Below are 10,462 nucleotides of genomic sequence, written 5' to 3' on the forward strand. Positions count from 1 at the left end.
TTTAATCTATGGCAATGCCAGAGGACCACCTTGATGACACAGGAACTTATAACCTGATATATGCGCCTGCCTCACCTCCTACAGCGCAGCAAAAGGGAGGAGAGTCGCCCTTGAATTAAGACTACATATCTCACTCACCTTCAGCCTCGTGTTGATCAACCAAACACATCCCTTACAACGCACACACTGCAGTAGAACTCTTGACACTAAAACATACTCACATTAGATGCCTCCAATTGCAGTATCCACCAGAAAGACTGCATCAGTTCTGGTGATAACAGCAACACAGACGTTATCATTAAAGGCTCACTGGATGCCTCAAGACCCACATCTGGTCATTATGGTGCTTCGTTTACCTGAGAGAAGCAGACACAGTTGCCTGAAGTGTGATTTGTTTAGGAATAAAATATTGGATGCATTACGTAATCTTGTTAGGATAATGTTTTTCTCTGGAAAACCGTTTTTCGTACTTAACCTACGTCCAGATTTTTGTATATTCTTAGACGGTAGCAGAAATCAGTCCGTAAGTAAGGTACACACCCCGAGCAAAACAGGCAACAGGTCTAAATGACCAACGTTACCAGTCGTTGACGCTTATAGCCAACAGAACCAGCGAACCAATGTATCACTCACTAGCCACCTGTCATGACTGGAACACTTCCAGAAACCGAGGAGAGCCAGAGCCTAACAAAACATCACCCCTCCCGAGGGTGGGATAAGGGTCCCAGAATATCGCAATGAGATATCACGTCTTCATTGGCAAGACCCCTGCAGGGTAGAGTGAACATTGGAGACACGATTTTTCAGCCTCTCTCCTGAAACTTCCCGCGAGAAGAGCTGAGTCCATCGGTGGGAATTTCAGTCATTGCTCTGGTCTGCAATAACATCAGCAACACGTACACACCATCGACCTGTTCCCGTCAGAGTTCGTACAGACGGGTGTGTGAACAGGCCTCTCCCTGCTTTTGTGAGCGTCATGAATGATCCATGAATGAGTGCATGACCATGCAAGTGAACATCTCAGGTTTTCTGTGAGGCCATGTGGCATGTGAACTCCTGTATTACTGTAACCGTTCATCATGTAATGTTCGACCAAGTGCATGACGTATAAACCATGCTATTCACTCTGTAAACATCCCTGTATATCTACCACCCTGTCTATCTAGGTGTACCACACTAACGTTACTTGTAACTATCATGTCCTCTCTGTTCTGTAATATCTGTAATACCTCATCTCTGTATTTTCAGCCTAATGGCTTCCTAATTCCGACATTGCGTTATATGATTTTTATTACACACACACACACACACACACACACAAAAAAAAAAAAAAAAAAAAAAACAGAGGACTAAGCCTCAGAGGGAATATCCTCACTTGGCCCCCTTCTCTGTTCCTTCTTTAGGAAAAATAAAAATGGGAGGGGAGTATTTCCAGCCCCCCGCTCCCTCCCCTTTTACTTGCCTTATGCGACAAGCAGGGAATATGTGGGAAGTATTCTTTCTCCCTGCGCTACCTCGCAAACGCGGGAGACAGCGACAAAGTATAATAAATATAAATAAATATATATATATATATATATATATATATATATATATATATATATATATATATATATATGATTATTATTATTACTCTTATTATTATTGTACTCAACCGCCGTCTCCCGCGTTAGCGAGGCAGCGCAAGGAAACAGATGAGGAATGGGCCAATCCACCCACATACACATGTATATACATAAACGCCCACGCACGTACGTATACATACATATACATTTCAACGTATACATGCATATACATACACAGACACATACACATGTACATATCCATACTTGCTGCATTTATCCATTCTCATCGCCACCCCGCCACACATGAAATAGCGTCCCCCCTCCCCCTCCAGCAAGGTAGCACCAGGAACAGACAAAAAGGCCACATTCGTTCACACTCAGTCTATAGCTGTCATGTGTAATGCACTGAAACCACAGCTCCCTTTCCATATCTAGGCCCCACAGACCTTTGCATGGTTTACCCCAGACGCTTCACATTAATTCATTGATTGTTGAATGAATATTTGTCCTCAGTTATGTAAATAATTATCCTGAGGATGTATCACACGAAAGCGCTCTGGACTTCTCGAGGTTCATTTTTTCCTCGAAGTTATCAGCAAATATTTAGATCCAGCGCATCACTGGAAAATGAAACACGATAAGTTCCCAAGGGCACTTTCGTGTAATGATCACATCATCAGGGGTGATACAAAAAAGAAATATAACAGCCAGCTGATATACAACGAACAAACGTAGCTAGGACGCCATTTGGTAAACTTGTTTACCAAATGGCGTCCTAGCTACGTCTGTTCGTTGTATATATCAACTGACTGCAAAAAAGAAATATAAAAGTCAGTTCATATATAACGAACAGACGTAGGTTTAGGGCCTGAAACTTGCAGGAGGGTGTGAAGCGTGAGAGGGACAGATTGAACTGGAGCGATGTGGTATACTGGGAATGCATGTGCAGTCAGTGGGCATATGAATTGGTCGGGAAAAACCATGGAAAAGCCTGTAGGAACCTGGTTGTAGGTGGGAGTCGTCTGGTTTCCGTATATCAAACTTGTCAGCTAGAGTGTGGATGTGAACGAATGAGACCATTTCTTCGTCTTATTCCCCGTCGCTCCCACGCCGACGCGGGAAATGGCGAAAATGGGAGCAGCCATTGGCCTCACTTGACGAACTTAACTTACAGCGCAAAGAGGAAAGGGGAAGAAGCGCCTCTGTAAGTGTGGCTGTTTAAGTTCTATCTTCACAAACTGGCTAACGATTGAAAATGTGTATGAGTAATAGTAATACTATGTATGGACCTGCTCCACGGAAGAGAAAACGATGATAACATGTATAGAGATGTTTTACCCAGTGGTGGACATATATTGCTCGTTAGTCAAGCAGTTATGTATCGTCACGTATCATGCAAGTCCAACATGTAAGTGCTAGATAGCATGTTTAAAACTAACTCGTTTTGCCATTTCAGATGGGTGGAGGCGTTTCTTCCCGACGGTGCAGAAATGACGAAATGAGTCGCACATTATTTATGTTTGTACAAATTATTGTTTACGGTGACATAACCCAGGCATCAACTCCATTATAAGACATTTTCCTTGTTGCCAGGTCATATTCTCACGGCACAAGAAAGAAAATGAATACTTCACTTGAACATGTATTTACTTTAAAATGAAACACACCGAGTTAGAATTTATTAGACAGGTTTCATAAATATTGCAGTAATGAAGAAGTGTGGGCGCTTTAAGTCCTTTGTTTAATGAGGCCAGCAGGGTGACATAGTCTTCAACGTGTCAGGGAGAGAGAGCCAGAGGGAGCAGGGTGGGCAGAGTGCGACAGGGAGAGAGGAAGAGGGAATTAGTAGCAGAGGAGCGACAATGAAGGAGGAGGAGGAGGAGGATAGGAGGAGAGTAAGGTCAAATACTGCTAAGTAAAGCTGGTGAAGGAAGGCAGCAAGAGTTGAAGAAAAATACACGGAAATTAAGACAGCGAGGACTTTAATGTGCAAGATGAGAAGGAAACTGAGAGGAGGGTGAGGGTTAGGTGTTCTCTTGGTCCGAGTGTGAGGGAGGCAAGTCGTCGGGGGAGGACAACTGGCAGAGGCGAGCTATTAAAGAAGCGACAAGTGGCCGCCCTGCACGCGAAGCCAAGGTCCCTCAGGCACGAGGGAGGAGGAGGAGGAGGAGGGAGACGCAGAGCAAAACTAGATAAACACAAGGAGAGAAAGAAGACACCTGAGCGGAAAACATAGCCTTTACTGACGAAAGGTTGAGTAAAAGTGTGATATGAGAGAGAGGAAAAGTGATACAGATGAGGTTTCGAGTGGAGGCGCCTCAGTATAGACACTGTAGCGTGGTGTTGGAGGGTAACCTGCCACGTAGCCTCATGATACACAGCGTTGGTGTTGGGGCAGCGCTGTACACAGGGATGGGTGTCGGCTCGCTCGCCACTGGTCCGCAGGTTGGCGTGCTGCGAGGAGATTGTGATAGGAATGAGAGTAGACGTGGTGGTTGGGGAGGAAAGAGGAGATTATTCTGAGAAAGAGGGAGAGTGGTATTCTTCAAGAGCAAGAGGAGTATTTCCCTGAATGAGACAGGGTTTCTTTGGGAAAGTACAAATTTATTTTAGATTTTTCTTTTCGGGTTGGGGAAAGAAAAAAAGAGTTGTTGCCCCCAAGTCAGGGGTTCTCTGTAACGGAGAGGTACCTGTGTGTCCGCAGCGGTGATGACAAAATCCACATCATCAAACGACTTTTGATACCTAGTAAAACATTTTCAAGCCAGAGGAATTTATGATGAAGAAGGTCTAACAACTCTATGATGCGTTTCTGGAAGGTCGAGACGGCTCTGAAGATGAGGGAATACGAGCAGATTCGGACCCTCCGGGCCTCCACCTGCTCGTCCCGGTGGAAGGTTACCAAATTCTTCCTATGCGTTATCATCCCCCTCCCCCTCCCTCCCCTCCTCCATCCACCATCATCCACCACAACCTTCCCTCACCACCACCATTTACGCCCTCCCTCCCTGGCCAATACATGCTTCCTAATCACCACCATTCCCTCCCTACCTGGTAAACACACCTTCCCTCACCACCACTACTTCCCTCTTCCCTGTCAACCACTCCCTGTCCCCACCACCTCCTTACATGGCTACCACACGCGCCTTCTCTCAGTGGCCACCACACCTACCTCATCACTATTACCCCTTCCCTCCCTCTCAACACCACTAACTAATCCCTCCCTCCCTGGTTTGCACGCCCTCCCTCACCACACCATACTCTCCATCCCGGGATACCAAACCCACCCTCACTAACCCTCCCTCACCACCAACACTCCCTCATTCCTGGCCACCACACCCTGAACAACGTAGCGACATTGTTCAGTGGTCTAACCACTCATCCCTGCTATTTTCCTCTTCAATCCTCCCATATTGTAGGCACGACCTTCCGGCTCAACTATATAATGATATGGTGTAATATTCTCGCAACAGTATTATCACCCCAGCAGCCAGCGGTCAATCCAGCTGGAGAAATGGATGAATTATTATGAATGAAGGGTCGTGGATCCGGCAACTTCCTCGCCTTATCTACAGACTGGCGACGGAAGGAAGACCATACAGACGACCATTTTCTTTTTTATGTAGCACATTTGGACTCTCTGGGCCCTTGTCTGCTCGCTTCTAAGGAAGTCTACCACGCCTTCCTTACCATCTCCACGCCCTCCCACTCTGGCCAACAAACCCTCCCTCACTATCACTCATCCCTTCCTCATTACCACCACGCCCTTCCTCATTGGACACCAAGCCCTCCCTCAGCACCAGCACTCTCTCCCACCCTAGATTCTACGCCCTCCCTCATCTCCTCCAATCCCTCTCATCCTGGCCATCACACCCTGAACAGCGCAATGACATTGTTCATTGGTTTAATCATTCATCCATGCTATCTTCCTCTTCAGACCTCCCGTATTGTCGGCACAACCTTGCCGTTCAACTATATAATGATATGGTGTCATATTTTCCCAACAGTATATCACCCCGGCAGCCAGGAATGTCTGTTCTGCCAAGGGGATGAATTATTGGCAGCTGTGTATGGGGATGGGGTTAGCCACCATACGTCAGGCAACGTCCTCGCCGCGTATACAGACTGGAGACGGAGATACGGCCGGATAGACAGGAGCGCCTTCTTACTGTAAAGACGAACGGATATGGGCTGCTCGAGCCCTCGTCTGCTTTGAGGAGGCTAGCACACTATCCCTCACCATGACCAGCTCCTCCTTACTTAGTCACCACACCTTCCTTCTCTACCACATCCTCCCTCAGCACCACCACGCTTTCCTCCCTTGCTTACCACACTGTCTTTCCCCACCACCTCACCTTCCTTCCCCGACTGTCACATCCTCCCTCATCACCATTACTCCCTCCTCTCCTGTCCACCACACAACCACAACTCCCTACATCTCTGACTAACACACCCTCCTTCTCCACCACCACTTTCTCTCTCCCAGTCTACTAAACACTCCCTCACCACACCACTCCCGCCCTCCTCGGTCAGCACACCTATCCACGCCACCAACACTACTCTCTCCCTCCCTTCCTTCCTGGCCAACACACCCTAACGGCGCAATGACATTATTCTGTGGTTTAATCACTCATCCCTGCTATCTTCCTCTTCAGACCTTCCACATTGCCGGTACAGCCTTCCCGTTGAACAGTATAATAGTATTGTATAATATTTCATAGAAAATGTATCACCCCAGCAGCTAGCTATTCCAGCCCTATCATGGAAATGGATGAATAATTGGCAACTGTGTGTATGGGGGTTAGTAATCGTGCCTCTTGCGTCCGGCAGCTTCCTCGACCGCGTCTGCAGACTGGGGACGGTCAGACTGACAGACAGGTGTAGCATAAACAGGGACTGAATGCCTTAGAATTAAGGAAAACGTAGTGATGGTGAAGAAAACGTATGAAAGCCTAATATCCCTCAGGGACCGAAATCTAGTTTACTTTCAACGTAAAGGTGGAAATGTATCTTTTTTTTTTTCTCTTTCTCTCATCCGCTTCCTGAGTTTGGTGCAGTTATGTAAACAGGTGTGTGTTTCAAAGGTATTTTTTCTTCTTTGTGGCCGGTGGGGGGTGGAGGAAGGAGAGCGTTCTCATCTGGAAGGAAGGGAGGGGGGAGCGTTCTCATCTGAAAGGAGGGTAAGAGGGAGAGCGTTCTCATCTGGATGGAAGGGAGGGAGGGGAGTTCTCATCTGGAAGGAGGGGAGGGGGGGGAGCGTTCTCATCTGGATGGAAGGGAGGGAGGGGAGTTCTCATCTGAAAGGAGGGGAGGAGGGAGAGCGTTCTCATCTGGAAGGAAGGGAGGGGGGAGCGTTCTCATCTGGAAGGAGGGGAGGGGGGGGAGCGTTCTCATCTGGAAGGAGGGGAGGAGGGAGAGCGTTCTCATCTGGAAGGAAGGGAGGGGGGAGCGTTCTCATCTGAAAGGAGGGGAGGAGGGAGAGCGTTCTCATCTGGAAGGAGGGGAGGGGGGGAGCGTTCTCATCTGAAAGGAGGGGAGGGGGGAAGGTTCTCATCTGGAAGGAGGGGAGGAGGGAGAGCGTTCTCATCTGGAAGGAGGGGAGGGGGGGAGCGTTCTCATGTGAAAGGAGGGGAGGAGGGAGAGCGTTCTCATCTGAAAGGAGGGGAGGGGGGGAGCGTTCTCATCTGGAAAGGAGGGGAGTGGAAGCGTTCTCATCTGAAAGGAGGGGAGGGGGGAGCGTTCTCATCTGAAAGGAGGGGAGGAGGGAGAGCGTTCTCATCTGAAAGGAGGGGAGTGGAAGCGTTCTCATCTGGAAAGGAGGGGAGTGGAAGCGTTCTCATCTGGAGGGGGGGAGCGTTCTCATCTGGAGGAGGGGGAGCGTTCTCATCTGGAGGGGGGGAGCGTTCTCATCTGGAGGAGGGGGAGCGTTCTCATCTGGAGGGGGGGAACGTTCTCATCTGGAAGTGGGGGTTGGGGGAACATTCCCATTTGAAGTTTTATAAAATGACTCATTTTCATCGTCTTATTGTCATTTGTGAACTCTCGTGGAAATGACTCAACGAACGTTGACGTAAGCATGATCTAAGTTCTAAACGTTTTCTCGGAGGCAAACACTTGTTTACCTTCGCTCACAACTAGTGACTGAAAATAATCATAGAAACGACGCATTCCATGAATTACATATGAAATTAAGGGAGATGTCGGCCTTTAAGGGGGATAGTATGTGGTTTTCGCAGACTGAATTCATCATTAGGTTTGTTTTTTACGAGTTTTGAGTCGTTTCTCCTTCCCTCATTACCATTCCTTCCTTCCTAGCCACTCACACACTCCCACACCACCATTCCCTCCTTCCCTGCTCGCTCTGGCGTTACCTAGTTTTATATGGGAGTCAAAAGAAATCCACACTACAGACGGAGGATGGGCGTTCGTACACTGTGCTCAGTGTAATGAGACATTCCAGGTGTGCCAGTCTCTTATATGTACACAGCTAACATCATCGTGGACCTGAAGTACATCTTTGATCAGGGAAAGTGGCTTAGGACTGAGGCTGGGTATCTTCTGTTGACGGTGGTAGTAGTGGTAGTTGTAGTTCTTGTAGTAATAGTAGTAGTAGGTGTTGTAGTAGTAATAGTAATAGTAGCAGTAGTAGTGTAATAATAATAGTAGTAGTAGTAGTAGTAGTAGTAGTAGTTGTTGTAGTAGTAATAGTAATAGTAGCAGTAGTAGTGTAATAATAGTAGTAGTAGTAGTAGTAGTAGTAGTAGTTGTTGTTGTAGTAGTAATAGTAATAGTAGCAGTAGTAGTGTAATAATAATAGTAGTAGTAGTAGTAGTAGTAGTTGTTGTAGTAGTAATAGTAATAGTAGCAGTAGTAGTGTAATAATAATAGTAGTAGTAGTAGTAGTAGTAGTTGTTGTAGTAGTAATAGTAATAGTAGCAGTAGTAGTGTAATAATAGTAGTAGTAGTAGTAGTAGTAGTAGTTGTTGTAGTAGTAATAGTAATAGTAGCAGTAGTAGTGTAATAATAGTAGTAGTAGTAGTAGTAGTAGTAGTACTAGTTGTAGTAATAGTAATAGTAATAGTTGTTGTAGTAATAGTAGTAATGATGATAATGATAATAATGATAATGATAACAATAATGATAATAGTAATAATTGTAATGATAATGATAATGATAATAATAATCGTGGTCTTGATATTAATCATAATGTACTACTTCCATTACTACTACTACTACCACAGCTACTACTAATACTACCACTATTACTATTACTACAACAATTACTACTACTACTTCTACTATTACTATTACTACAACAACAACAATTACTACTGCTACTTCTACAACTACTACTACAATTACCATTACTCCAACATCAAATATTACTATCACTACAACTACTACTACTAATACTACTACTTCTACTACTACTACTACTACTATTACTATTACTATTATTATTATCATTATCATTACTATGAAGGGCGAGGAAGGAAACACATCGAGAAATACGTTTTTTACACGACGAGGGAGAGTTTGATGGGAGAGGAGGTGTTGCTGCAGCCAGTGACGTAGTGCAGAGTGTAGTGTGGTGTACAGCCGGGTGGTAGTGTCGAACTGAATGGTGAGATGTGGGAGGAAGTATACTACGTCAAGACTTGTGGTATTGAATGGGTCGATAGCACTTCCAGATGGGATGATTGGGTCAATGCCATTTCCCCAGGTGGAATCTCTGGGTTAAAACCTTTTGTGCCAGTGGTTGTTTACCTCAGTGTAGAGAATAGAGTTTGTGGTTAGCCTCGTTGTGGAAAGTTAGCGTCATTTCCAGGCTGGCAAATTGGGTCATTCTGGGTTGAGTATGTGATCAGGGAGATTGGGATTGGTTTGGGTACGTTGGTTCATACTATGTTAAGGATGATTGGTACACCAGTGTAGTCGGGCAAAACCCAGCATTCAAGATACATAATATATTCCTACATGATTATCAAACGTTCCTGTGAACACATCGGGTGTCTACGTGTGTAAAACATTTTGATAAATTATAAAAAAAAGTATTATTATAAACATCGCTTATGTTCAAAACATTTTGATTAATAAAAAGTATTAATGTGAGCATCGTTTATTCATGGCAGTTTTTGACTTCTTGTCATGAGTAATGAATAATGAGTTGTGTAACAGCCTATCACTAGGGTTTGAGACAGAACACTACCTAGATGTCTCCTGCATATTGGCTAAAGACGGCTCACAGGGATGGGAGAGGAACCGGGAATCTTCACTTCCTTTATCATCACATCTTTAAAGTGGCAATAAATGAGAGAGCAAGAGATGCGGTTTTTCCCTTCGATGGTTTAGTTCACGACGCTCACCTGCAGTGGCGGGAAAAAGGGGGCATGTAGACAAGAAATATGTACACTCGGTAAAAAATGTATCTTCTCAGCTGGGTCCGATAAATTTCGAGACGATGATTACGATTATGGTGGCTCCACTTTATAGTTAATGCGGTTTTGATATGAACGTTGTGTAACATATATGGCTGATGCCAGGAAATGTGTTTGGTAGCAATTGATATCTTACGAGATCATGGAAGCATAGCTATCAGTGTGAGGCCACATCAATGGGTATTCTTCAAAATCCTTCGTCCATGATGTCGTATTGTTCCACGCAAAAAAAAGAAACAATGGTAAGATACTTCTTTTACTGTGAGTACATTTAAAGCACAGGGAAGACGTTACATTATTGAACTATTGATGTAGGTGGAGTCCAATAAGCTGATTAGTGTTTTAGGGCGATAGATGTAGCGATCTCTGTGTTGCCATATTACCTTGTGTCGTCATCCAATGATCACTTCCTTGTTACTCGAAGCTCTGTTGCCGCCGAGCGATCACTGTGTTGTACAG

The sequence above is a fragment of the Panulirus ornatus genome, chromosome 21 (assembly GCF_036320965.1).
Source record: "Panulirus ornatus isolate Po-2019 chromosome 21, ASM3632096v1, whole genome shotgun sequence".
In the NCBI taxonomy this organism is placed as follows: Eukaryota; Metazoa; Arthropoda; class Malacostraca; order Decapoda; family Palinuridae; genus Panulirus; species Panulirus ornatus.